Source organism: Xenopus tropicalis, chromosome 6 (genome assembly GCF_000004195.4).
Source record: "Xenopus tropicalis strain Nigerian chromosome 6, UCB_Xtro_10.0, whole genome shotgun sequence".
Classification (NCBI taxonomy): Eukaryota; Metazoa; Chordata; class Amphibia; order Anura; family Pipidae; genus Xenopus; species Xenopus tropicalis.
The window spans coordinates 106,305,200-106,332,758 of record NC_030682.2 but is presented as its reverse complement, the minus strand read 5'-3'; the positions used below and the strand labels follow the sequence as shown (position 1 = coordinate 106,332,758).

The following is a 27,559-nucleotide window of genomic DNA, read 5'->3' as shown; positions in this document are numbered from 1 at the left end:
TGACAAAATGTGGAGAAGTATATTATAGTGATTATAACCACTTACCCGACATCCCAGGTCAGTGCTCCTGTTAGCAGAAAACTGCACCAGCCCAGGGTATTTCTGTGCAAGCACCATGAAGTGTTCCTCTTCTTTCAGCTTCTTCCTTCTACAAATCCTAAGGCCGACACATGCTCAGTAGAGTAGAAAAGTGTTCTGTTCTTTTCATTCTACTGTGAATGCGCAACTGGCCCAAAGAAAGGAAGAAGAGGATCGCTTGCAAGTACCCCACACCAATGCAGTTTTCTGCTAACAGGAGCACCAGCCTGGGGTATCAGGTAAGTGATTACAATCATTGGGGGGTATCTAACTGGGCACCACACCATTGATTGAAGCTTTCCTTGGTGATCTATATTATGGAAAGACCCCTTTTCTGTGGAAGAAAAAACCCTTTGTCTTCATTCTGGATAACAGGCCCCATACCTGTAACAATAATAATAATCCTGCCCTATGTGAAATAAATAAAGAACAGTATTTATAAAGTTCTGATTTTTTTTCTTGGAAATGAATAATAATCCATTACAAAAAGCTACTTGCATTCTTATAAATAATGTAAAAATAATGTTGTGAACCTACACTACACCTGGCAGAACCCACTGAAGAAATGGCACAAGTTCAGATGGCAAAGAATTTCTTAAAAATGTGTGTAAAATGTGGTGGTGCTTAAGGTTGGCTTTCACATGCTTTTTTTCCTGCCAGAATATTATACTGCATTGTACATTCACATAAAATAATTTCACGGCTTTATTAGTATGTTTGATTTGAAACTCCATTCCATGGTGCTAATGTTTAGTGCATTCCAACCCTGATTTTACATGTAGCAATAAATATGCCTCCTAATGACCTTTTGCAGGTTAGATAGGATAGAAAAAATTACAGTACAGCTGTGTAATCAGAAAGCCCTGGAATTAATCCTCCCTGCAGTATCTAGCGGGTTTTAGCCAAAGCCACGCTGCCTGCCATTCACATAAGAATGAAATACTGCAGAGATAAGCACTCTTCTCTGCTCATCCACAGAATATGTATTAGTCACTACTGGGGCAACTGTAATCTATAATACAATGGAAATCTCCAAAGCCTGCTTCTATGCCATTGTCCGTTATATAAAATAAAAGCGTAAACAGTTTCCCTCACGTTTCAGCTGTCTAATTTCTATTTATTTAAACAGGATTTCCATAATCAGTGGCTATAACAGACACATTACAACACACAGGAACCAGCTTTAGCTTACAAACATGCAAGGATGATCTCTTGGCATAATTATCATACAAATACAGGTATGGAGTCTGTTACCCGCAATTGTTTGTCATCCAGAAAGTTCTCAAAACCTGCAGTGCTATTCCCTACAGCAAATAATTTAAATAAATACTTCTCTGTTCTTGCACTGATTTGCTTATATTCTTTAGGGACAGCATCTCCCTTTGTTTAATATGTACACCTTTATTTAACATAAGCACGGTGTAAAGGACTTGAGTTGAAAAGGTTTGAAAGCGCCAAGGAGCATTTTTGTTTCTCCACTGGAAAAAAGAAGACACCCATGAGGCCTGCTAGGGCTTCCTCTGACTTCAACTGTAACCTTAAATGTATGTTTACCGAAGCCCTGTTTATTGAAATCCTGTTGCACAAATAGGTAAGCTATCCCTTTAAAAGACACAGGAGGAAGAAGGTCCCTACATGAAAAAGGAGAGCATTTACTAACACTGACTTCTACTGGTGCAAATTATCACCTTATAAAAAACACCTTCGCTTCAGTCTAGTACAAGTAGCAAATTAAAAGCAAATATTACTTTGGTTGATATAGGAAATGGCATTGCTAGCACCTACGTTAATATCTTAGCCCCAAAGAATGTTATTTATCTATATATTTCTATTTATAAATACACACTGCATAGAAGGAAAATACATTCCCATGAAGCAGCTTATTGCAGTGCCCATATTATTGATGGAGACAATAGCTTTACCAAGCATCTATCGGGAAAAAAAATTTCAGAATTCATGATCAGAACATTACCTAGCCCTTAAAATGTTTAATTTCAAAGTTCCTTGAATAACCGGTGAGTTTTAATTGCTTATTTGATTTTCTTACAGAAATGGCTTGCTAGGTGGTTCTTAGGAACCCATGACCCCTGGGAATGCTCTTTCATCTCAACTACCAAGTCTGTGGCCTCACAAGTGTGACCCCAAATCAGTTTTCTCCTTGACCTGATAGTAAGCTTGGGTGGTTCATGTTTTTTTTTTTTTTTTTTAAACTCCATCTCCTTATATCTGACTTTCAGCAGAATCCTTTATTACCTGTAAAGCTCATTGATATGCATGATGTCCATCTACCGAGGGATTTGTCCAGTTAATTTATTGCAAAGTCATGGGGATAGCTAATTGATAGCTAAATGATTTCCAAGGTAATTGTGTGCAACCATTGTAATCTAAATGACAAAGCAAAGGAGCTGAATACTTAGCCAATCAATTCCACTGAACTAAAAGCTATAAAGTGATCAGAACCGCACAAGAACTGACTACCCTTACAAGGCACTTCCTGCACGGGAGCTATGCATCATATGCATATGTTCTCCATGAGTTCCGACAGAACAAAATTTTTTGATAATGGTCCCCAAAATGATTTAGTACCAACATCTAGGGGCACATTTACTAATCCACGAACGTCCGATTTGCGTCCGAATGCGTTTTTTTCGTAATGATCAGTATTTTGCGATTTTTTCGTAAATTTGTCGCGACTGTTTCGTAGCCGTTACGACTTTTTTGTAAATTGTTACGACTTTTTCGTAGCGTTACGACTTGCGCGAATTGTCGCGACTTTTTCGTAGCCGTCGCGCTGAGTATGAAAGTTTCGGATTCATTCAAGCTTCAGTAGCGTGACTTTCCTTGGGCCAGGTTGGAGCTGCAGAGTGCCATTGAGTCCTATGGGAGACTTTCCTTGGGCCGGGTTGGAGCTGCAGAGTGCCATTGAGCCCTATGGGAGACTTTCCTTGGGCCGGGTTGGAGCTGCAGAGTGCCATTGAGTCCTATGGGAGACTTTCCTTGGGCCAGGTTGGAGCTGCAGGGTGCCATTGAGCCCTATGGGAGACTTTCCTTGGGCCGGGTTGGAGCTGCAGAGTGCCATTGAGCCCTATGGGAGACTTTCCTTGGGCCAGGTTGGAGCTGCAGAGTGCCATTGAGCCCTATGGGAGACTTTCCTTGGGCCAGGTTGGAGCTGCAGAGTGCCATTGAGCCCTATGGGAGACTTTCCTTGGGCCAGGTTGGAGCTGCAGAGTGCCATTGAGCCCTATGGGAGACTTTCCTTGGGCCGGGTTGGAGCTGCAGAGTGCCATTGAGCCCTATGGGAGACTTTCCCTGGGCCAGGTTGGAGCTGCAGAGTGCCATTGAGCCCTATGGGAGACTTTCCTTGGGCCGGGTTGGAGCTGCAGAGTGCCATTGAGCGCTATGGGAGACTTTCCTTGGGCCAGGTTGGAGCTGCAGAGTGCCATTGAGCCCTATGGGAGACTTTCCTTGGGCCAGGTTGGAGCTGCAGAGTGCCATTGAGCCCTATGGGAGACTTTCCTTGGGCCAGGTTGGAGCTGCAGAGTGCCATTGAGCCCTATAGGAGACTTTCCTTGGGCCAGGTTGGAGCTGCAGAGTGCCATTGAGCCCTATAGGAGACTTTCCTTGGGCCAGGTTGGAGCTGCAGAGTGCCATTGAGCCCTATGGGAGGCTTTCCTTGGGCCAGGTTGGAGCTGCAGAGTGCCATTGAGCCCTATGGGAGGCTTTCCTTGGGCCAGGTTGGAGCTGCAGAGTGCTATTGAGCCCTATGGGAGGCTTCCAAAATCATGCAAAGTCTGAAAGTTTTGCCCGCCGTTTACGAGCGCTCAATACGAAAAAGTCGTGACAATATACGAGCAAATCGTAAAGGCTACAAAAAAGTCGCGACAATTTACGAAAAAAGTCGTTAACGGCGACGAAAAAAATCGCAAAAAAACACGAAAAAGTCACAAAATGTTCGTTTCCAATCCGAATTTTTCCAATTCGGATTTGTGGATTAGTAAATGTGCCCCCTAGTGTTATATGCTGATCAGTCACTTAAGTCCATGTGCGTGAGGAGATCACTGTCTCAAAGTGCAGGGGCAGCAGCAAACAGGAAAAAAAAAAAAGGAAACATCCTCTGTATAAATATGGGAACAGCTTGAAAGGAAATAAATGCATAGTCACAGCTTTAAAAAATTATTTCCTTTTTCTCTGTAATAATAAAACAGAACCTTGTACTTGATCCCAACTAAGATATAATTAATCCTTATTGGATGCAAAACAATCCTATTAGGTTTAAATGATGTTTAAATTATTTTTTAGTAGGTTTAAAGCAATACTGACACCAAAAAAATTCTTATAAAAATATGAACCTACTTACAAACCTACCTATAGGTCATGTTGACTGTTTTTTTCCTAAAAGTCCTGTTTCTCTACATAAATCTTACTGAAGATCCTGAACCCGACTGTCTGGCAGCCCGACTGTAGCTTCTCAATCTGTCAAAAGGACTACGTCATAAACTGGGAGGGTTCAGCTTGCCGTTTGTTTCAAAGAGCTCCCCCTCCCTCCCTCCCTCGCTCGCATAGCATTGCATGGCGTTGTGAACTAGATAGCAGGCAGGCTTGATCTTTCCATTTTCTGCCTACTTCAAAGGGCTGTGCCCCCTCTCTGCTCTTCCCACGAAGAAGGGCTCTCCCCCCCCCATTACACACAGACAACGGAGCTGAGCTTGTCACACACCGGCAGAAAGCAGAAAGGGTTTTTCAGGTTTGTGAGCATATTTATTCACTTGGGAAGCATTTAAAATTAAAACCCGGAAGAGGGGAACAAACATGGCTGCTCCATGGGTCTGTAATTCGTGCTACCATAATTATGAAGGGAAAAAACTTCTGCAGATTTAGTTTATAAGGAATTTAGGAATTTAAAGCTGATACAAATTAAAACACAACAGCAGGTGTGGCTGTCAGTATCACTTTAAGGTATGGAGATCCAAATTACGGAAAGATCCCTTATCCGGAAAGCCCCAAGTTGCAAGCATTTTGGATAACAGGTCCTATACCTGTACAATATATTGTTGCCCATGAGGTTCAGTACTGATGCACTACTGAACCAGCAAAGAGGCTTCCAAGAGGCCTGCACTACTAACCATGCATTCTGTAAGTGATGCGTTAGAGTAAATTGTGTATTATTTAGAATAGATGTGTATTTCTTTTTATAATCCAAACGTTTCAAATTAAATGAGGTTCCTGCTTTATCAACTCTACTCTTAATTTGTTTTCAGTTTGTGGAGTTTCTGTGAAAAGGTCATTAAGTGGGCACTAACAAGCTGTTATTATTAGAACATTTTGGTGAGGCCTGTTATTACTCTGTCAGAGCAGGCCCATGACTGCATATAGCACAAATGATGAGTAAGTTCAGTGGGGGCATGCATTAGCTAGCTGTTGTGCCTTACTGACATATGCTGTAACATCTGCTTCCTGGGCCTCCTTACATTAACAGATCACTTACAGGGCCTGCATCCCCTGCTCTCTTCTCCATTGCTGTATACAGGTATGGGATCACTTTTCCAAAAACCCATTATGCTCCAAATTATAGAAGGCCATCTCCCATTTTAGCCAAATTCTTCTAATTTTTAAAAAATGATTTCCTTTACTTGTAATAATAAAACAGTACTGTCTACTTGATCCAAAATAAGGTGCATGACTCCTGTAACAACCCCCTGACTTATGCACTTATTCCCTACTTTTGTCCCCTTTTTCTAATAAATTGTAAGCTCTGTGGGGCAGTGACCTCATCCCAATGATGTACTATAACACTAAAGCACTTAAGCATATATATTTATTTTCACTAGTTTTGTAATTACAGGTATAGGACTGTAGACTCCTTTAATCAAATGGTCCAACATTATCAAACATATTTCCTTTTCCTTTAATATATAACGTAACCTTTGCACTTGATACCAATGAAAGGTGGCCATACGCGTTACAAATTCAATCTTTCACAAAAGATTAAAAGCTGAATTATCAGATATGCAGATAGGGACAAAAGAATTCTGATGATACAGCATTAACTTTTGCAGATGTTAAAAATGTTCTATCCTGATAATACTGGTGTGTGTATGGTCACCTTGAGATATAATTAATCCTTATTGGTGGCAAAACAATCCTATTGGGATTATTTAATGTTTAAAAGAACCATTATCCATAAAACCCCAGGTATTGGGCATTTTAATTAACAGGTCCCACGCCTGTATTATACCTGTTTGTGTTTGTTACTTTTAAAGCACTGTGTATTAGTGATGTGCGGGTCGAGAAACACTTGACCGTCACCTAACCCTAACCCGCCTTCTCCCAACCCGAACCCTACCCAACCCAGCTTCTCGCCTCTATTTACAGACCCGAGTCTGCCTTGCGGAGAACGTCACAAAAGGGCAGGGCAGAGCAGGTATGCGCCTATAAATCCAGAAGCGCAAGGCGGCAGTGAAAGGCGGGGAGAGCAGGCAGAAAAGCTCAACCCAAACCCACCCACGACCTGCAAATAATGTGCTGAGGTTGGGCTAAACCTGCGGGTCCCGTGGGTATTGGGCCAGCCCGCACGTCACTACTGTGTACATTTTTGGTGCTAAACAAATAAATACAAATATTCCTATTTCAGTCCTATGCATACTGGCAATATTGCAGCTTCCACTCTGCTTCCAAAACACTGGCTCTTCTCCTGTAGAAGAACAACAACTGGCTAATCCATCGCTTGAGTAGAACTAAGGCTATTTCATAAAAACTACACATATGCTATAGGCATTTTCCAACTTGTAGACAAACAGCTAGCTCTGTCAGCACTCCCCATTAAACACAACATCCTTGCATGTAATCCATTGTGGAGACATATGACTGGGCTCACTCAACGGAGCCAAAATGTTTGCTCTTTCCTGATAGCTGCTGAAATAAAATCTGATTAAGTGCACAGAAGGCTTTTAGCAAACCATGATTAGAAAAATGAATGTTGAAATAAAATCAGATTATGACTACAGAAGCAATTTTAGCAGAGCACGATTACAAAAATATACGTCTTTGCACAGGAAACTACCTATCGTTTTACGGGAAGCGAGGAGTGACAAAGGCAGGAAAAAGCTCTTTTTTAAAAAAAATTAAACTGTGAGCACTCAGCTAAGTTCTTCTGCAGATTGTCCTTTTTTTAACTCGTGCTCTGGCTGTTGTATATGTATATGACAACAGCACAGCAGTTCTATGACAAGGTTTAACATGACCTCACAATATGGCAAATAAAATTACTTATCCCCCCTGCTGGAAGTCTGCTACTTGGAATCCTGCTCTTGTCTGTACCAGCATAATTACATTTCAACGTATTTGCACGTAGAATGCTCACTGGCCAAAACGTCCATCTTTTGTCTCTCTCTATAACCTTGATTAAAACAACCATACAAGCATTAGTATTTTCCTATCCAATACCATTTTCACCAGTATAAATGCAGATGCTATGAAAGGGACAATGCGCAGATGGTTAGCATCAGACTCCTGCAATACAACAGAATGAAGACCAGAAAATGATAGCTCATGATGCATGCAAGTCAGAGAGAAAATGCTTTAATGCCTAAAGATGCCGACTGAGAACCTTTCTCCTGCTTACGTTACTTTAGCATTGCCAATATAATAATGGCTGAGTAAAACAGAACTATAAATCGTGACTCACAGATATGGCCTTCAAAAGGAAACAAAAATATGAAATCCTGTCTCACAGTGCCTTAAAAATTACATTGTTTAAACGTTTAAAAGGAACAGTAAACTCAAGTGTGACTTACACTGACTGCCTTAGTTTCATTTACAAATCAACAGTGTGAAAAAGCATTGTGATATAGTGCTTTATATGTTAAAGTATTAAATAAATAAATACATATATATATATATACAGTGGTGTGAAAAACTATTTGCCCCCTTCCTGATTTCTTATTCTTTTGCATGTTTGTCACACTTAAATGTTTCTGCTCATCAAAAACCGTTAACTATTAGTCAAAGATAACATAATTGAACACAAAATGCAGTTTTTAAATGAAGGTTTACGTTATTAAGGGAGAAAAAAAACTCCAAATCTACATGGCCCTGTGTGAAAAAGTGATTGCCCCCCTTGTTAAAAAATAACTTAACTGTGGTTTATCAATTTCAATTTTCAATTTCAATATCAATTTCTGTAGTCACCCCCAGGCCTGATTACTGCCACACCTGTTTCAATCAAGAAATCACTTAAATAGGAGCTACCTGACACAGAGAAGTAGCCCAAAAGCCCCTCAAAAGCTAGACATCATGCCAAGATCCAAAGAAATTCAGGAACAAATGAGAACAAAAGTAATTGAGATCTATCAGTCTGGTAAAGGTTATAAAGCCATTTCTAAAGCTTTGGGACTCCAGCGAACCACAGTGAGAGCCATTATCCACAAATGGCAAAAACATGGAACAGTGGTGAACCTTCCCAGGAGTGGCCGGCCGACCAAAATTACCCCAAGAGCGCAGAGACAACTCATCCGAGAGGCCACAAAAGACCCCAGGACAACATCTAAAGAACTGCAGGCCTCACTTGCCTCAATTAAGGTCAGTGTTCACGACTCCACCATAAGAAAGAGACTGGGCAAAAACGGCCTGCATGGCAGATTTCCAAGGCGCAAAACACTTTTAAGCAAAAAGAACATTATGGCTCGTCTCAATTTTGCTAAAAAACATCTCAATGATTGCCAAGACTTTTGGGAAAATATCTTGTGGACCGACGAGACAAAAGTTGAACTTTTTGGAAGGTGTGTGTCCCGTTACATCTGGCGTAAAAGTAACACAGCATTTCAGAAAAAGAACATCATACCAACAGTAAAATATGGTGGCGGTAGTGTGATGGTCTGGGGTTGTTTTGCTGCTTCAGGACCTGGAAGGCTTGCTGTGATAGATGGAACCATGAATTCTACTGTCTACCAAAAAATCCTGAAGGAGAATGTCCGGCCATCTGTTCGTCAACTCAAGCTGAAGCGATCTTGGGTGCTGCAGCAGGACAATGACCCAAAACACACCAGCAAATCCACCTCTGAATGGCTGAAGAAAAACAAAATGAAGACTTTGGAGTGGCCTAGTCAAAGTCCTGACCTGAATCCTATTGAGATGTTGTGGCATGACCTTAAAAAGGCGGTTCATGCTAGAAAACCCTCAAATAAAGCTGAATTACAACAATTCTGCAAAGATGAGTGGGCCAAAATTCCTCCAGAGCGCTGTAAAAGACTTGTTGCAAGTTATCGCAAACGCTTGATTGCAGTTATTGCTACTAAGGGTGGCCCAACCAGTTATTAGGTTCAGGGGGCAATTACTTTTTCACACAGGGCCATGTAGGTTTGGATTTTTTTTCTCCCTAAATAATAAAAACCCTCATTTAAAAACTGCATTTTGTGTTTACTTGTGTTATCTTTGACTAATAGTTAAATGTGTTTGATGATCAGAAACATTTTGTGTGACAAACATGCAAAAGAATAAGAAATCAGGAAGGGGGCAAATAGTTTTTCACACCACTGTATATATAATTTGTGGTAATGGATTTAAAGGTTCAGTACAAAGTTTGCTACAGGTCTATTCATACATAGAAACTACTCAGCTGACAGCATTTACTGGTCAAATGCTTGAAAGCGATTATCTTCTAAGGGTTATTACACCTGGACAAACATTGCTATTTTTAATGCTCCACCCCGGGCATTTATTGTCATAAAACGTCAATATAATGTGAAAATGCATCTAGTCTGTATAGGTTGACACCTTGCAAGTCTGCAAAACTGCAATTCAGACATGCTCGGGTTGCATTTTCTATCTTTTGCCCCAGATAAGAGGGATACTTTGTTATAGTATTTACCTAAATCTGTCTCCTTTGCTCTTGTAAATGCCAGGAATGGCCTGTGTTTGAAACAGACTGTATATCAAGGAAGCAGGGCATAAACATTGGCATGCTACAGGGCACACCGTCTTCAAACAGAAGCCAGAGATAAAGATTTTCATTGATACAGAGTGGTTTCCATGTAAACAAAGAATAATGAGTTATGCAAGACATTTTAATGACTTATTGCCACAGGAGCTTGGAAAGTACCATTCCATAAACACCTGGCTGAGGTACCACACTTGTTATTCCAGTAAAACCCTTCAAGTGTATACAATCCTAGAAACATTATTGGGGACCTAGTGATTTCATTGTATGTGTGGCAGTCACATTAGAGCAGAAGCAGAAGCCATATTCCATGGATTATTACCATTGGCCCAGAGAGCTGGCATGAGCACTTCAGCTCTACAGCTCAGAATACAAACTTCGCTTCCATCAATAATCCTGAGCAGCAGTGCAGCAATCCACTGCTGATGCAATAAAGCCAATGTAATGCCATGCAATGCAAGCAGTTTCCATTTCTACCAGCTCTTGTATTTTGTTTGCTAGCGTCAGTGACCAGGCAGTGGGTGAAGGACTAATAGGACACTGAATATGAATATAATGTATTTTGGAGAAATGAAGAAAAGAGATACCAATTTAAATAATTACACATAACAAAAAATTAAACACCACTTGCAAAGTCACTTAGATTTAAACCATCTTAAACCAAAGGTGAACTAAAAAGAATAGCAATAAGACCCTCTAACCTTGCTGCTTCATTCCATAACCCTTGATTGTAAGAACCCTTTATGTTTTGTATTACAGTGACATGCTGCATGACTTGCTGGTACTAAACAAATATTCAACGTTGATGATGATATGTTGAGTTCCATGTGATGATACCCATCTGCATATAGTCTGTAACAACAAATACACTGCATAGATGGAAATGGAAAAAGCCTTGTGCAGAAATTCTGTTTCTTAAATTTCATTTTGGAATTCTATCAGGTTAAGTTTGGCAAAGTTTCATGGAAACCTGCTGCTGGGAATCTGTGGCTAACTGCTCATTTAAGGCACCGCACAGCTCATTTCCTTTTCCAACAGAAGGCTAATGAACAACATTACAAGTAACATGATGAACAGGTCAAATTATGTTCCAAAAACAAAAATACAACAATCTTTCTAACCCACTGGATATTCTATATCTGTGTGGCAGCTTGCATACAATGCAAAGACTATGGAAACCGACCAGGCAATTAATACGCTCACAGATGCCAAGTATAAATGGCACAATTCAGATTGTGAAAAACAATGTATTAACTAGGTCAATAAAAGGAGATATAGGACTGCTGAATAACCTTGATGGCTGTTCCCAGAGCTGTTCTGTACAGTGAGAGACCTTTCTACGATTACAAAAGCTGAATCATAAACGACTGTCTGCTAACAAGTATCTTTAAACAATGACAATGATACAGTATAGCTAAGAAGACTTTAATTAAAAAAAAAATAGCTGTTGTGTACATATCAGGGTCCTAAGGGGAGGCAATTATTGCTGTATCAAATAAGGGACTAGCACTCTGGGTCCCCTTTTCAATAAAGCTGTAATTGTTGGTCCTCAGCTATAGGTCTTGGGCAGAGGCACCCAGATCAAGCACTTTCAGGTGTTGGTATAGATGATTTATACCCAAGTTCTAAATGAATCTGACTTACATAGTAAGTTAGGTTGCAAAAAGACACACATCCATTAAGTTTAAACTTTCATGTCTATATGAAACCTGCCTAACTGCTAGTTGATCCAGAGGAAGGCAAAAAACCTCTTCTGAGGCCTCTCCAATTTGCATCACAAGGGGAAAAAATTCCTTCCCGAATTCAAGATGCAATCAGACCAGTCCCGGGATCAACTTGTAGTAAGAGCTGTTTACAATAACCGTGTATTTCCTTACTTGCTAAAAAGCCATCCAACCGCTTCTTAAAGCTGTCTAATTACAGCTTTCACTGTAAAAATACCCTTTCCCATATTGAGATTGAACCTGCTTTCATTTAATCAGAATGGTGTTCTCTTTGTGCATCAAATATTTGTAGAACAATATCACATCATATTCAATGGGTAACTCACCTATCCCCAGGGTACAAAGATTTTAACAGTGTGATGTAAAGGAGTGCTCTATCCCTGAGCACTACCTATTAAAGCCCCTACAGTCTGGCAATTGTGTTGCTTAGGGAACTAACCAACACTATCTTCTTCGATGGAGCACAAAGTTGCTGTTATTAGCTTGTGCTGTCTAACACTCCTATATATTTATATAACAGAAGTTAACTACCAATACCTTTACCTCATTCATACTGTCAATTCACTAAGGCTTGTGTGCCTTTGATTTTCTTACTCAGGGCCTTCTACCCCAGGCTCTCCAGCAGCATTGGTAGCATGATTTTTACTGGCCAGTCCTATAAAATACAGACCAGGTGGCAAACATACCCCTTGCTGGAGAAAATAATACATTTTTAGACCTACTCCAAAAACACATTTTCCTTGTAATGTTTATAAACAAACATCTTGGTTTTCCCTGCCTGGAAAGGATCCAGCCTGTGCCTAACTTCTGGGTTACAGCAGGAGGTTGATTATTTAGAACAGCAGCATTTTTTAAGTTTTGCTTCACTACAGTGTATGCACCTACTCAACTGCAATTTTCTACTTATATCAATGCTATTGTACATATCGATTTAACAAATATAGAAGGGCACACCTTTGTCAGACAGCATCAGGGCTTTAGCTAGGGTTGCCACATTTTCTAGAAAAAAAATATAATAGCCTTTCTATATTTTTTACTTCTTTTTTCCTGTTAGTAACATTGGCATCAGGGATTGGTTTTTTTTGCTGGTAACTTTTTTTTTTTTTTTTTTTAATAATGAAAGAAAATTGAATTCCAGTTTATATTAAGTAAAATGTTCAGTGGCTTTAAATGCCATTGAAAATGTAATTGCATTTTAGTATCCATGTCTCCGGCTGTTTTCATTCCCTGCAAAGTTGTTACAGCCCTGAAACAACACAGCAGATGCCAGCTGATTAACAGACCTAGAGAAAAACTAACTTATGGTACAAAAAGGGATAAGCAAAAACTGATTTCTGGTGCAATTGTATTTGCAAATAGTTTTAAAACTACTGGAAATTCATAACAGATGTATTCAGGAATGTTGCTTAGAATTCATTATGCAAAAAGGTTTTTGGGTGAAGTTTCCCTGTATTTAGAAATAAGTTGAAGACTAACATTTAACTTAAGCCAAACATGGACTATGTAGTGTATCTATAGAATTATTTCTTACAAAAAAGAAAGGTTCACATATTTGGGATCACACATATAATTGCCACATTTCCCTGTGCCACTTAGTACTCCAGTGCTTGATGGGCACAGCTGTCAGGAACATTCTCTCCTGCCCTCACTAGCACTCTAATCCCTAAAAGGCCTCCCAGAGTATAATTAAACTATCCCGCTGTTTCACTCACAAATGTACTTTCCCGAGTGCTTATGGTGATTACATGACAGCGCACATAAAACTGCACCTTTAGATGTTAAAGTGTTATAGATACATTTATCTTACTGGATTAGTAAAAAGGCAAAATGAAAATATTACTTCTAAGGTCAAACAGAAAATATATTAATCATACCAAAAAGTTTCAATAATTATAGAAAAACATGACCGAATGGTAATGACAGTATTCGTTAGCCCATTTATGAAAGGTTTCATCCAGTCCTAGGTTGTCCAAACCGTGTCCCTCCATCTGCTCTCCACCAGCAACCCTTAAGGTGGCCATACACGCACCGATATTATCGTACGAAACCTCGTTTCGTACGATAATCGGTGCGTGTATGGCATGTCGGCGAGTCGACCGATATCGCAGGAAGCTGCCGATATCGGACGACTCGCCAATCGGACAAGTTTGAAAATTTTGATCGGGCGCCATAGAAGGCGCCTGACCAAAATTCTCCCTTCAGAGCTGAATCGGCAGAAGGAGGTAGAAATCCTATTGTTTCTACCTCCTTACCTGCCGATTCAGCCCTGAATGGTGTGTGGCGGATCTTACGATGTTTCGTGCGACCGATGGTCGTACGAAACATCGTCAGATCGCCACGTGTATGGCCACCTTTAGACTGTAAGCATTGTGGGCGAAGTCAACATGACTTCCTATGGGGATTTCTTTTTTGTCATGCTGTTTAATACTTTGATGAAGTGCTTAAGAATTTTGTAGGCCCTATTTCAAGATACAGGTATGGGATCCCTTATTCGGAAACCCGTTATCCAGAAAGCTCAGAATGTCAGAATGCCCATCTCCCATAGACTTCATTTTAAACAAATAATTCAGAATTTCAAAACTGATTCCCTTTTTCTCTGTAGTAATAAAACAGTACCTTGTCCTTATTGGATGAAAAACAACACCACAGGGTTTAAATAATGTTTTATTGATTCTTTAGTAGACTTAAGGTATGGAGATCCAAATTACGGAAAGACCCCTTATCTGGAATACCCTTGGCCCTGAGCATTCTGGATAACGGGTCCTATACCTGTACTAAATAATAATAATTCCCAACGACCCCCCAACAGCCTTTTGCCAAGAAGTCATGTTCAGAAGCAGCTGCAGTATTGTAGGTTCTTGCATTTTCTCTGCTGAAGGAAAAACTTAAGCAAAAATTCATGAAATGCACCACAGAAGAATAATCTGGCATAAATATCCTTAAAACAGGATAAAATCATTATATGTGGCAGTTCTGCTCTAGTCTATATGGCATAGGCATAATAAGAACCAACATATGAGATGCCACTTCGTTTATTCAGTAGTAACACAGTGATACCAGTGAGATAACAATAGGTGGTTCATGCAAAAAGCTCTTTAAGGGCTCTGGCACACGGGGAGATTAGTCGCCCGCGACAAAACTCCCTGTTCGCGGGCGACTAATCTCCCCGCGCCGCCGCGTTTGCCATCCCGACGGCGACTTACATGTTCGCCGGTGGGATGGCGGGTCATTGCAACTCGGGGAGATTAGTCGCCCGCGAACAGGGAGTTTTGTCGCGGGCGACTAATCTCCCCGTGTGCCAGAGCCCTAAACAGTATGCATTTAGGTGCCATAAATAAACACATACAAAAATAAATAACAGTGACTTTAGTCATCACTAACCTTAATTTAACATTATATGAAAGCTGCAGATAAAACTGTACCCGCTACACAATGCGATAGCGGCGAGTACATATCTCCTCAGAACAATGCCATTTCTGTCAGGAGGCTCCACATTAATTCTGCATGTCCTGTCCCCTTGCTATTGTTGCAATGTTATCAGCAATATACTACCCAGTGATTGTGTTCATTGCCATACTTGCACCAATAAGAGACAGTCAGACAATGTTCAAAAGTACATTGAGATTTTAATGCTTTAAAAGCTTCTATAAGTGTTTTGCATATGTAATTTAATTTTGTATGTATGAATATGTTTAGTCTTTTTACATTCTCTATACATGGACTATAGATATGTCTCTATACATTGAAACCACCTGAGCCTTCTGTCTTATAGAAACTGTGATTGTCATACAATATGTGTATGATGGAGGATTTAGTAACAACTAAGTACGGTAACCACGCCATCACCCTCCTTCAGTATCTGCGGTGACCTATATTCCATGCCTCTTAAACAATTAGCAGTGCAACCGAACAGAGGAATAAAACAGAAATGCATTCCTACACCATGAGACCTTTGCATGTTCCCAAGAAAATACATATTGCCTCACACATACTCCTTATTTAAAGGGCTATTTTATCTGCATCAAGAATGGTCCATAAGTGGTAAATACAAAGTCATGTGTCCAGCTTACAGACACTGATAGATATCAGTGGTGCAATGTATGGGATGATGCATGAGAGCAACCAAGCAGAGCGCCTAGGGAGGTTAACATGAGATGACCTTGCTAGAGGCCCTGGATGCCACTGTAAATTAAAATATATGGAATACAAAGGTAGGGCATAGGCAGGATGGGGTGTTGGATTTCAGGGCTACAAAGCAGAAGATGAGCATGATGGACATATATAATAATACTGAGGCCAGACAAGGCTTTTTGCTTTATTTGCCCTTGCCATGAACCCTTTGGAAATGGTTGAGTAAGAAGAGGCAGATGAGAAGACATTTGTGTAAGGACTGTCGTGCCCTTGCTGCTCGTGGATGAAATTTTTATTCCATCCTTTACTTATTATTATATGGAGTAATAGGATGGATCAGGTTTTGTAACAATCACACTGAATGAAAGTCATAACATGATGTGTATCTTTTTTAAGCAGCCCACATTAAGGTCAACTTATAATGTCGGTTTCCCTTGTGAGCTTTGTTATTGCAATCAGAGTGGCTTAATCTTCCATCCAAATGCAGAGGAACCACAACATTCATCATCCAGAATAAAGGAACAGCAGCTTCACAACAGTTGGACATTATTCTGTAACCAGGTCTGGACTGGAAATTAAAATAGGCCCAGGCATTTCAAGTACACAGCACAATGGGCATTAATTAATTTAATCACATAGTGGACAAGCCACAATATGTATTTGAGGCCAATTCCACCATATTTCTCTGCCACGTATGACAGTAAAAACATATCTGACCAACTGCTTCTTCTAGTCACCCAAGGAGAAGGCTTAGTATAACAACAAGAATAACACAGAGCATATATTAGGCAGGACAAATAACCCATGTCTACATTCTGTCACCAAACGTTCATTATCCTCAGTACTAAGAGCAGTTGTTATGTATGGCATTAAAGTCTTTTAAATAAATAGTACATCTCGTCTTTTATACCAATTTCTGTATTTTACTGAGACCATTTAGGCTGGCTATGGATGTTTGTGAAAGAAAGCACATTTTGCAGGTGCTTAGATAAAGAGATTCTTGCAGTCACTCATCCCTAAAGTGAACAAATAATAAGAGCATGTCACAGAAGTACCAAAACATACAGCCGTTCTGAATGCTATGGGCGCAGAAGAACATACTCAAAAACATTAAATGCTAAATAAATTGTGCTTGCACCTAATTACATTTCATTGTATACTTTATAGATTCCCAGCAATTCAGCTTTCAGGTTTATATTTTTCTAACCACTTTACTCTTAAAGATATTCACTGTAAGGGAGACAGCACAGAGCCTGGAGCCATACAAATCATAGGAAATATTCAGAAGAGCTTACTACACTGTCAGCAGGAAGACAATACAATCACTACTGTATAAAGGTTTCCTTACAGCTCCCAAGCTAGGGGAAGAATTTCAAACTGTGACCTTATTTTACCTTGTATATTTAACTCTTTAGTACTACAGATACCTACGTGCTACTGCAGTACCCAGTACCTTCTTTGGGTTTTGGGGATTTAAATACAACTGATAGTCAAGTGAAAAGCTCAAATGTATTTTTTTCCCCCCAATCTTATAACTTTCTAATACAAACAGCACTACAGATAGATATATTTTTGCCATGTAATCCTCCACTACATCTTCCCTCTGAGGGATCAAACATAACTTCTAAGCTTTTCTTTTCTGTAGAGAAGGCCTTAACTATTAGCAGGTGACAGCCAAGTTTAAAAAGCACAGGAACTATCAAGTTTCATGTCACGGATTTAATGGTAAAATCTTGTTCCAACTCTATTATGGGTTGTTGGATAGCTCAGCTATTCTCCTTAATGGCTTAGAAAAGGCCTTGGAGCAATTCTTTGTCTCACTATAGTTGTTAAACCAAATACTGTAACGGATCTTTTGCAATGAATTGTGATTTCTTTTTTTTACCAAATAGTGTACAAAGGACAATGTGCTAGGATACAAAGAATACAAAAAAGTGACCCTATGTAAAAGAAAGAACATTTTATTTTCTAAAAAGATTTGGACACCTTTATAAAAGTGTGTCTTTAAACCCCTTTATGTGTATAATAAGTTCTGCTGTCACTTCACTGTATTTGTCTGTGTCTGTGATAAGCATGACCCTTCATTAAAGTTAGATTTAAAACCAGACGCGCACTTAAGGGGTTCAGGGCATGCAAATCATTATTTATTATGTCTACTCCCCCAGGAGCAGCACGATGATGAAAGACTGTCTCTGCTGGCTGTCATGTATTAATGGAACAGTACTTTGCCCTGACTTATAGAGTTCAAAAAATAGAGTAATGCTCCAACTGTGCTGTAAACCAATTTATTGTGCTATAAACCATTTTTAAAACATATTTAAAATTTATATTTTTACTACTAATAAGGCTGCTACAGAACAACAAATTAGGCTCTGTCTAAAGTAATAACCACAAAAAGAGGACATGGCTCCACTAGTTCACTGGCTACATGCTAATAAAATATTGACCAACTGAGCATATGCTCACCCTTCACTCAAGGTAATTAAGGCTAGTTAAGTGCCTGGAATGGGTGAGAACAGTTTAAGAGGGGACAAGCCTAAAGAAGCAGAGATGTACACAGGGTCTCTTTAAAGGTACCAGTGGGGCCTGGGCAACATTTCCCCATTGCCCCAAGAAATTTATGAATAACCCAACAAGCACATGAAGTTCAATATAGTAAGGCAGGCAGTGAAGAGATGGTCTGCGCTTACTGAAGTAGACATAATCCCCAGGTGTGCTGCCCTTGATGCAGAAAAATACCAAAATGATAATGCCACAAAAAAAGCAAAGAAATTAAAATGACTAAATTTACTATGTTGAACTCTTCCAGCTCATGGAAATGAGGGGTTTGCCATCTCTGCAAGATGATTCTGCCAAAAGATGTCCCAGATGAAACGGCGGCTAGTGGACCCCCTATCCAAGTAGGCCCTAGGCAAATGCCCCCCTTTTGCCCATTTACTAAAAACAGTCCTGAATGTACATCATCGCAATGGAATGGGTGTATTTTTGGCTGTCAAACAGATGCAAAACACTGAAAGTAGCTGAAAAACCAGAATACAGATTTTTATTTCAGAACATAAAGAAACTTGAAAATGGCTTCAAACCAAGTGACATAAAAGCAAATGGGAAATATGAAGAGGAGATAAGTAAATCTGTCTAGCTGATTCAAACCGCATGAGAAAATTGGTATAAATAATTAATTTGATAAAGGAAAGCGTCTGTATGGGAAGGGGAGGGAGTTAATGTAGAGACCTTAGGAAACCCAGTAGAAAAGGGAGAAAGATAGCAAGGTATTAAAGTAGCATGTATAAAACAATATAAAATACATGTTCCGTGGGCTAAATTAGATATTCTTGTATACTTTTTTTTTTTTAACAGTGAGAGAACACCCAGTAGCTGTAGAGGAGTGGAGTAAAGAGTACATAAGGTCCTATAGATAGCTAGATAGATAGCAGGATAGGGAATATGCATGTACCATTTTCTCCAAGGTTATGAAATAGGGAAGCCCAAAATATATTATTCTATATCTTCTATTTACAAGATTAGTGAGGACAACTAAGCAAGAACTTTGTCTTTGGTATACGTTGCTCACTGAATGAGCCTGGAACAACTAGAGGAGAGCAGCACTTATACAACAAATTAAAATAATTAAATATGCCACTGGAAGCAATGCTGGGGTTTTCCAGATAAAGGGTCTTTTCATAATGTGGATCACCATACCTTAAGTCTACTAAAACAAATCTAAACATTAAACAAACCCAATAGGATTGTTTTACCTCCATTAAGCATTTATTTGATAAAAGATAAAATACAAGGTACTGTCCTATTATTAGAGAAAAAAAGACATCATATTAAACATTCAAGTTTTTTGATTAAAAAGAAGTCAGTTAGAGATGGTTATCACTTAATTCTGAGCTTTCTTGATACGTGATCCATAATAAACAGTACATATAAAAAGAATACATCATAACTTTGCCAAACCCCACATACTGATACCATTCTTTTTTAAATCCTATTGTTTAATTCTAATAACAAATGACTATAAATACAAATAAACACATATACATACACAAATCCTCTCTCACATAAAGCTCCAAGACCAACTGGCCCACCATGTCAACATCTGTGTAACTAAAGGGTGCCCCTTCCTCCCACTTGTGCAGTTGCTGTGTGGAGGCTCTCTAGTTGCTGACAGTAAATCTAATTAGGCGGTTGGTGTTTTGACTGTTGGTGAATACCTAAATACCTTTAAGTAGTAGTGATTATGGCTATAGAATCCGACACAGGGCACCAAAAACAAACATGGTGTAATTTCCAGCAGGAGACAAAGTGAATGATGACGCCAACTGCTAAATGTTTACCAGGTTTCATAGTGCCCATTAGAACAAAGCACATTTCATTTTATAGAATCTCGTGGTTGAAAGAAAATGTAGGTCCTAGACAAATAGTTCTCAGCCAGCTGACAGCTACACTATTAGCAGCCACTTATAGAGCCATGACCTATTTAGCAGAAGGCTCTCTAGATCACTGGTAACAGACAACTGGGCATCTTTTTTTTAACTGCAACTGGGCATCTTTTTTTTAACTGCAAAAGATATTGGGTGGGGCAAATACTGCCCTTATCAGCCCGTGTATTGGCACGAACGACAGGCCTGCCCGACATCCGGCCTGAAATCATCCAGATCTCGTTCAGGCAGGTTTGATTTTTCCATTGGATTGGGGACCGCACTGGCTTCCCGAAAGGAGGAAATTGTTATTTTTACACAAACAAAATTTTTGAAATGCTGCACAGAGCTGGTCTACACTTAGACCTGGGGACCTCTTTCCTCTTGTATCTCTGGAATGTAATTTGTATACACTGTGTTATTGTATTGCACCCCATCTGTTCTACTAATGTAATGTAGTGTAATGTTGGGTATACAAATAGTGCTATATAAAGACACATACTGTACCTATATGGCTGTCACAAACCAGCCAGTTCAGCAAAGCCTTGCCAGCAGTAGATAGCAATACTCTAAGAGGACTGAAGCTAATTTGACCACTGATGAAAGACTGGACCAACAGTATTGCTAAACTACCACCTACCTGCAAGGGGTGTGAATTTACAAACCAGAAAAAGGAACTAACATAAAAACAGGAGAAGCAGTTTATTGCTTAGATCTGATGTACAGTAATGCAAGGTATATAGTATGATCCCACATTAAAGGTGGTAAATCATACTGGATGTCACTAACAGAACCTAAGCAACAGAGCACACTACCCCTAGCTATATAAAATAAAAAGCTATAGAGGTACACAGTACACAAAGACAAGGGTGTTCTGTATAATTGAGATATCTGTACAGCCTGGCATACCTATGTGTATTCCTCATCCACATTCAAAATACCCATGTTTCATTATTTCCTACCAAACCTTGCCTGGGTTAGCAGCTGTGGCTTCCTAGAAAACCTATATTAATGGGAATGCTTGGTTATTTTATGATATCACCCAGTATTCTGCACAATATTGAAATAATTAAAAAAAAAAAAACGCATAATCTCCAGAGACGACTAATGTAATTTTCCAAAAGGTTATCGGAAACAGAAGGCTGGAATGAAATAAAATGCATTTCTGGGTTTGACCAGAACCAATTATGCAGCGGTAGGAAAAGTGCTGTAACGGCAAACAAACAGAAACACAAAGCACTAGTGACTGGTTAGGCCTGGACTGGATCTTGGGGAAAAGATATATTAGGCTTGTCACTAGCAATGATTCTCTGCTACAAAAAAAGCAAGCGCAATGCTGCAAATCCAGGTTATTCAAGATTTTTACTGTCTTTTCCGCTTACTGAAACTTACATACATTTATTTATATAGTTCTGCAGAGCTTTACATTCATTTAAAACACACGGGGGTTTAAAAAAAAATAAAGGGTGAGGGAGCCCTACTGGCTTGTATCTCCCAAGAGACCCAAACGTTATCTAGTAAATGGTACAGTCACGTGTGCACATTTGTGTTTCTGACAACTGTCTGACACAGGTCATAAATCACGTCTAGGTGTAATAATGACACTCACAGATAAGTATAGCTGGGCATACACTGGAAGATATGGTGAGCATGCCAAGTGAGCAGATTGTTTTGCCTGATTTAACCACCTACACACTAGACTTAACAAGCTGGTCAGATTGTCTGGCCCACAGGCCAACAATCACATCATAATGGAAGTCTATACAGGCACATCAAAAAAGGAGCACATCAATGTGCCAATATGGTCCCTGTCCAGCCTGTCTGTTGCCCAGGCCAATAAGCCAGCAAATGAGTTTGGAGGAGCTTAGTTCGTAGCTGTTATTGGCCTGTGTGTGGCCACCTTATGATGCATAGGCACTAATAACACCTGAAAATACTCATGCCCCAGGGGAAGGGCACACTGGGAAATTAGTCGCCCGCGACAAAACTCCATGTTCGCGGGCGACTAATCTCCCGGAGTTGTCATGACCCGCCATCCCACCGGCGAACATGTAAGTCGCCGGCGGGATGGCACACGCGGCGGCGCGATTTCCCTAAATCGCCGAAAAAGACTCGCGAGGCTTTTTTGGCGATTTTGGGAAATCGCGCCACCGCGTGTGCCATCCCGCCGGCGACTTACATGTTCGCCGGTGGGATAGCGAGTCATGGCAACTCGGGGAAATTAGTCGCCCGTGACTAGGGAGATTTGTCGAGGGCGACTAATCTCCCCGTGTGCCAGAGCCCTTAGATGTAGATTTATTATGCAGAGTTAAAAAAAAACCAACAACAAAATTCACCACACATCACCAGGCTGTGTTACATTTACTCTTAAAGTGACTTCCACCAAAACTTACAAAAGGTCTGAAGTGATGTGAAATAATGGCGTCAAATTATTTGGAGTCATTCAGAGGCATAAATTAAAACATACCTTGACAAATTTGCCACTTAGTTTAACCTGCTTTTTACAGTTTTTTTCTGAGAAATTCGCTTCACACAGCATAATAGATAGGCCCCTATGCGTAGGTTGTGCTTCTATACAACCTGCACCTAGCTGAATTATCAGGCACAGAGTCCGCCTGAGTACAGCTTCACGGAGTAAAGATCGGTCCGAAAAACACGAGAGCTTGCATTTTTGGGCCATTCACTAACTGCATTCAGGCCAATGCTGTGTCTGTCACTGCAGCTACACACAGGGGCATACAGGAGCACAGGGTTGGAGAGGGGTGTCTGGGGCCCACCTGCAGCAACAGCTGTAGGCAGTTGGAAAATTTTATATATCCTACAGCCCATAGGAGCAGCTAAAGTACAAGTAGTTAACATCTAGCTAAAGTTAACAAGGAGTCTGCTTAAGTCTGGGAATGCACCCAGCCTGCTTTCTTCTATAGAGGCACAGAATGCTTGCCCTTTCACCTGCAGCTTAACTACAACTCCCAGAATTCCCCAATAGGATTTGAGATTCATTAATTAACAGCTAGATTACTGCAGCCCTAACCTGAAGTAAGAGGCCCCAGTACATGCTAATAATCCTAATTGTGAGTCTAAAAGCATATTGTTTCATTTTCTGGAACTGTGCCAGGCTACTGAAATTGGCTTTTATTTCACAGCTAAAGCATATAAACAGCAAAACGTTCACTGGTAAATGTCTACAGAAGTAACCTAACCTACGCTTCAACTGGATCAAAATATCCAACTGGGAGAACCCACATCAGTTGAGCTGGGGAAGGAGAGTGGGACTTACAGTTCTGTGACAGCTGAAGGTCATCTTTCCCTCGGCTAAGGCACCAACAGAATCTTACCCCATTATCTTTTAAAATTGTATTTAGAAAAGCAGGCTCAGCCCAATATATTTGAAGTGTTTTTTGTGGGTTTTTTTCATGACTCCACAAAACCGTCTGCAATACGAATACTTATACTGTGTTCTATTGTTTTGTCATATTAAATTCAACTTTCTGTATGTTATAGAATCTACTTTTTAAGGAGCTTTTGAATTGGCCTTCATTTTTATGTTGTTTTTTTTAATCATATGCTCTTCTGTCTCTTTCCAGCTGGCAATTTAAAATGCTTACCAGTTGTTGGGGGTTCAAATAACTCTTGCCCTGACAGGCTAAAATGCTATTGTTACAATTTATAATTTATCATTCATCTTCCAGTCTCTCATTCACACTGCTGCCTGGTTGCTAGGGTAAATCAGACCCTTACAACTAGACAGCTGCTGAAATTCCAAGTGAAGTCTAAATAATATTAAAGCCACAAAAATTGAAAAATGAAGACCAACTGCAAATTCTCTCAGAATATCCCTGTCTACATCATTCTAAAAGTTAATGTGAAGGTGAACTACGCACTTCAAGGTTCTTTGTATTGAGCTTTTTAAATTTCCATTTTGTATACTTCAAGCTCTTGCAGTTCAGTACTACTTAACTCATATAATGACCCCACAACCCCCATGGCCAGAGAGATTTCAGAAGCCCGTCTACAAATTGTTCATGCCTAATCTAGAGCTTAATTGCATGCTTCTACTACTATGTCATATGATAAATCTTATTCACTAAACAACAGCAGCTATTATATTAGATCAGTCAATAGCCAGAGATACTGAAACATGTACATATGAAAGGGCAATTCATTTTGCATAAATAAATCCCAAATATCTGCCCCAAAGAATGGCCAATAAATGATATTAGATATTCATGCTCTAAATAAAACAAAAGGGAATAGGCAGTATATTCCCTATGGTATAGGCAAACATCAGCGTTCTACAACAGTTCAACTATACTTCCCATCATCCCTTGTCAGCTTGTTGTAACGGAGCAGCTGGAGTTGTGGTTGATACTATCTAAAAAACAAATACGCACAAATGTATTCATTAAAAGAATTTAACAAGATTCCATAGAATGAAGGGGAATATAATATTTTGCAAAATTATTTTTACAGTATTTTAAATATTTTACAGATATTTTTTTTTTTTTTTTTTAAAGAAGTGTAAATAATTTTCCTTGAGTGGCTGAAGATGTTTCTGACTTTAGTGGGAGTGCTGGCTAATCAATTATTTACTCAACCTTTCCCTCACCCTTCCCGTCTTTAAGGGTGACTAAAGACACAGATTGATGCGGGCAGGTGACTATTGATGCATCATTAATAGAACATGGGAACTGAAAGGACTCCCAAGCTGCAGCTTTAAAAAAAATGACTGAGGCAAATTAAAGTCAAAATTGACCTTGCCATGAATTTAATATTTCATTTGTGACAATAGAAAAGGTTTCCGGATTAAGTAAAGTCCTTTTATACAGTGATACATGTTATGAAGCAGTTATCATTCACATCACTGGGTAACAAGAGAGATACTTTAATGGGCCACGCACTGTTCAGCACTACCAATCTCTGCCTATTTTCAGCTGAGGCTGAAAACTCATTTGGAATCAGCTCAAATGAAACCCTTGCTGCAGTGCCCAACACGGATCCAACCCCAAACACTTAACTGGTGGGGTGAAATCATAGTCAGGACCCAGACAGTGCCCTCCTGCCACACCCATTGCTTTCAGTGCTGTAGTGATGTCAAAGCAAAGTCCAGGGGGTGTCTGCACCAGTTTCCCTGCCTCCAAAGCACTGTGCCCATTCATATGATCAGAGCTGGCTTAAAGCAATCAAACAGGAGAAACCACCCAGACCCAAAAGAACTCTATACAGGGAGAAAGCAAAGACACTCTATGTTCTTGAAAGCCCAAAAGTATGACTAGCAAGGAGAGCTGGAGCAACTTGTATTTTATATCACGGCTCTCCAACCTGCAGCCTGTTGCTGGCTTGCTGCACTACAACTCCCAGAATCCTGTAACAAATAAGATGCTGGGAGCGATGGTTCAATAACAAATACAAGTAATACAAGTAATTGCCCTGGGCCCCACTACCAGTATAAATAGACCATTATCTGATTGGCTAACAGTAACCAACAGCATTTTAGGTAGGCACAGCCATAAAGCACCAGCGAAGACACAGCCACAAGCTAATTACAGTATGACAGAAGGGTGTGGTTCAGTGCACACTGGAATCCCTATTTTGCCATGGCGCCTGTGATGAATTCCATATACAGGCTAGCTGTGGGAAGGCCACTATAAAACCAGCTATGGTGACTGAAGTCGGACAGAACCAAGGAGTGAGCATGAGCGCTGATGTCATGTGTAAAACCGCTAAGCAGTCGCCCTTTAAGGTTTGTTTTCATAAGGCACCATCATTATACTATCAGGTGTCAGCACACAGACTAGACTCCATAAATAACATTACTACACATACTGGATTACTGGCGATGTCCCTTCTAATCCATGATACATTTGTGGGAAGCAATGACCTGTTTTCAGACAAGGAGGAATCCATCTTAACACAGCATGAAAAACAATATCTCTATAAAATAAATTGATACAAAGTAGCATTAATCATGCCTATTGCGTTGCTAACAATTCACTGAATCTGTGGCACTACTAAGATTACCCTAAGCTACAGAAGTCTGAGTCAGGGTGAATAAGACAAGTACAATTATCACTTGCTGGGCACAATGTGGGCAGGAATGCCAGAGAAGTCTACACTGACACTAAGTAACAGAAGGGGGGAACTAGTAAAAGAACAGTAACCTAGGCTACAAGGGCAAAGACACACTGGGCCACTAGTAGCAGCTACTTTTTCAAGGCTACTAAACTCTAGAAAATACCCTGCCAGAATTGCCTCTGCTATAAAACACATAGAGACCATTATCAGTAAATGATCAGCATTGTCTTTTTTAGTAGCCACAACAAGTAGCTGCTACTAGTAGCTCCGTGTGTCTTCACCCTAAAGGCAAAGATACACAGAGCTACTTAGTAGCAGATACTTGTCACGGCTACTAAACACCAGAAAATCCCCTGCCATAGACAATACCAAGAATTGCCTCTCCTTAAACACACATAGAGACAATTATCAGTAAAGGATCAGTCTTTTTTTGTAGCCGTTAAAAGTAGCTGCTTCTAGTAGCTCTGTGTGTTTTCACCTTAAAGGCTGAACTTTAATGGGTGACACCCCATCCCCCATCGTTTCTGCACTACAACTCCCAGCATCCCTAACAGCTTGTATCAGTGGATGCTGGGAGATGCTGTTTAACCACAGCTGTTAAGCTAGTTAGAAATATCTTCTACAAAAATAACAACTGGAAACACTGATAAATAATAAAAGACAAGACCTCAAAATGCCAAGAAGGAAATGAAGGGGAAATACCCCTGCACATACAGTTACACTGCAATAGCAATGCCTTCTCTAACAGCCCATAAAGTACTTCAAGTCTGGCAAATGCATTTAAAAGCTCATTTACTTGGCCAAGGCAGAGATTATTAATATTAGAGTTCTGGCTTGCACTTCCCAGCACAACTCCCCTTTTCTTGCACTTAATGAAAACCATATGTCTCCCAATAACTCACCAGCTCTCCACTTTAAGTGAGATCCCAGCAAGCACAAGCTCTAGAGGAGAATAGGCATAGAAAGAGGTAGAGGCAGCTGAGTGGATCTGTGGGTTGGGTGCCAGGCTGGGAAGAGGGAGTGCTGGCACTGCAGAGTCCCACATCGCCCAATGTACTATATCACCACACCCACCGCATTGCAGAAGCCACAGGAGCATCACAAGCTCAGTGACCGGGATCCCAGAACAGTGAGGGCACCGCTTTCTGTGCCAAAACTCTCCTTGCCCTGTTTCACTAAAGGTGATACATACAGCG

The 27,559-nt window shown here is 40.1% G+C and overlaps 1 protein-coding gene across 22 annotated transcripts in view; it reads right to left on the bottom strand.

Annotated features, from left to right (window-relative positions):
• Window positions 1–27,559, bottom strand: part of epb41l3 (erythrocyte membrane protein band 4.1-like 3) — a 168,749-nt gene that overhangs the window by 86,135 nt on the left and 55,055 nt on the right. The window contains exon 1 of one of the 22 annotated variants that reach the window (XM_031903968.1): window positions 27,266–27,361. The exons of the other annotated variants lie outside the window; for them this stretch is intronic. The gene's annotated coding sequence lies outside the window, so the exon portion shown is untranslated. Of the gene's footprint in view, window positions 1–27,265; window positions 27,362–27,559 lie in introns of those variants that run through there. 22 annotated transcript variants of the gene reach the window in all.